Genomic DNA, 3,317 nt, shown 5'->3' on the forward strand with positions numbered 1-3,317 from the left:
AACATAGCACTATTCCTACAAAACACATATGGTTAATGTCAATATTTCAACTAAATGTGGATGTATATATTTACTATCCATCTCTAATGCAGTCTTGATACCCCTCTCATGAATTGATTTTATAACACGATGTAAGAAGTCAAGGAATACAAATATTACTATAACCCAGTCAAGGAATACAAATATTACTATAACCCAGTCAAGCTAAAAGACCCAGAGAAATGTTGATGACAAGTGTAGGATCCCTACATTATACATGAAACATCTTTGCAACAAAATAGTTTATTTTTTTACTATTTTACCTATTATGTATGTTTTGTTCATGCATAGTTGTAAATATAACGGAATTTGATGCGACTGTCATACAAGTGAGATGTTTAGCGCTATAAAACCAGATTCAATCCACCATTTTCTACATTTTAAATTGCCTGTACCAATTGAGGAATATGACAATTGTTGTCCATTCGTTTGATGTGTTTTATCATTTGACTTTGCCATTTGATTACCGGTGTCATATGGTATTTTGAACCCCATGGTAAATTGACCCCGGGGTCAAAATACCGCTATGGTAAATTGAACCCCCCCCCTGTATGGAAAATTGAACCCCCATGGTAAATTGAACCCCCCTGTTTTTTTCATCCTAGATGAATATTAGAACATTTTACATTATTCTAAAGCTTATCATAGATTAAAAAACCATTCATACAAGAAGGGGAGGTACATTTTCCATGCTCAATTAAAAGAAATATCTTTGCTTGGTATAAGTGCTCTGAAGTCTTTACCAACAAAATGTCATTCAAAATACTTATTGACACATTATAACTAGACCATATGTAGCTTGAATGCTTTAATTATTTGTAATTATAACATATGTATATATATATATAAGGGTAGTTTTGATTTTCCATGGTAAAAAAAGGGCGAGGGGGTCAAAATACCATGGCTAAGTAAAATTTAAAAAATATCTTTTCCAGGAAGTTAAATACATACAAACTACTTATTTGTGTATTCTAACTACATAAAAGAGTTCGAATTGCCAGAATTTCTGAAATTAAAGGCCTAGAGTAGGGGGTTCAATATACCGCAGGAGGGTCAAAATACCATGGCAAAGTCAAATTTTCAAAATATTTTTTCCATCAAAGTTAATACATACCAACTACTTGTGTGTGTATATTAACTACATATAAGAGCTAAAATTGCCAGATTTTTTTGAATTGTCTATAGTAAGGGGTTCAATATACCGCAGGGGGGTCAAAATACCATGGCAAAGTAAAATTTTCAAAATATCTTTTCCATCAAAGTTAATACATACAAACTACTTGTGTGTGTATATTAACTACAAATAAGAGCTAAAATTGTCAGATTTTTTTGAATTGTCTATAGTAAGGGGTTCAATATACCGCAGGGGGGGGGTCAAAATACCATGGCAAAGTAAAATTTTCAAAATAACTTTTTCCAGCAAGTTTAATACATACAAACTGCTTATTTGTGTATTCTAACTACATTAAAAAGTTAGAAATGCCAGAACTTTTTAAAATTAAAGGTCTAGAGTGAGGGGTTCAATATACCGCAAGGGGGGTCAAAATACCATGGCAAAGTAAAATTTTCAAAATATCTTTTCCATCAAAGTTAATACATACAAACTACTTGTGTGTGTATATTAACTACATATAAGAGCTAAAATTGCCAGATTTTTTAGAATTGTCTATAGTAAGGGGTTCAATATACCGCAAGGGGGGTCAAAATACAATGACAAAGTAAAATTTCAAAATATCTTTTCCAGCAAGTTTAATAAATACATCTACCTATGGGTGTATTCTAACTACATAAAAGAGTTAGAATTGATAGAATTTCTGAAATTAAAGGCCTAGAGTAGGGGGTTCAATATACCGCAGGGGGGTCAAAATACCATGGCAAAGTAAAATTTTCAAAATATCTTTTCCAGCAAGTTTAATACATACAAACTACTTATTGGTGTATTCTAACTACATAAAAAAGTTCAAATTGCCAGAATTTCTGAAATTAAAGGCCTAGAGTAGGGAGTTCAATATACCGCAGGGGGTCCAAATACCATGGCAAAGTAAAATTTCCCCCTACTATAGACCTTGAATATCAAAAATGCAAGGTTCTAACTCCTTAACATAGTTATAATACTCCAATAAGTAGTTTGTAAGTATTTAATATACTGGAAAAGATATTTTGAAAATTTTACTTAGCCATGGTATTTTGACCCCCCTGCGGTATATTGAACCCCCTACTATAGACCTTGAATTTCAAAAATTCAAGCTATTCTAACTCCTTAACATAGTTATAATACTTCAATAAGTAGTTTGTATGTATTAAATAAACTGGAAAAGATATTTTGAAAATTTTACTTAGCCATGGTATTTTGACCCCCCTGCGGTATATTGAACCCCCTACTATAGACCTTCAATTTCAAAAATTGAAGCTATTCTAACTCCTTAACATAGTTATAATAAACAGGCTATTATTTAAAGTTGGAATTATTTTTAATTATGGAATTTGTTTAATTTTCTGTGCTGGAAATTTTTAATAAATTCCATGTTTATTTGGTATAATAATGTTTTGAGCGGTTCATAACACTTTCCATATAATGTATTTTGTTTAGATAGTGTTGTGCGCAGCACAGTACATTCTATTGAAAATGTACTATCTTCTTTGTAAAAGAAAGTGTTGTGCGCAGCACAGACCATTGAAGTACAGAATAAGCATGGAATTTACTAGAAATTTCAAGCACAAGAAATAATAAAAATTCCATGATTAATAATAATTCAAAGTTTAAATAATAGCCTGTTAATACTTCAATAAGTAGTTTGTATGTATTTAATATACTGGAAAGATATTTTGAAAATTTTACTTAGCCATTGTATTTTGACCCCCCTGCGGTATATTGAACCCCCTACTATAGACCTTCAATTTCAAAAATTGACGCTATTCTAATTCCTTAACATAGTTATATTACTCCAATAAGTAGTTTGTATGTATTTAATATACTGGAAAAGATATTTGTAAAATTTTACTTAGCCATGGTATTTTGACCCCCCTGCGGTATATTGAACCCCCTACTATAGACCTTCAATTTCAAAAATTCAAGCTATTATAACTCCTTACCATAGTTATAATACCCCTATAAGTAGTTTGTATGTATTTAATATACTGGAAATGATATTTTGAAAATTTTACTTAGCCATGGTATTTTGACACCCCTGCGGTATATTGAAACCCCTACTATAGACCTTGAATTTCAAAAATTCAAGCTATTCTAACTCCTCAACATAGTTATAATACTCCAATAA

This window comes from Mytilus edulis, chromosome 9, assembly GCF_963676685.1.
Source record: "Mytilus edulis chromosome 9, xbMytEdul2.2, whole genome shotgun sequence".
Lineage (NCBI taxonomy): Eukaryota > Metazoa > Mollusca > Bivalvia > Mytilida > Mytilidae > Mytilus > Mytilus edulis.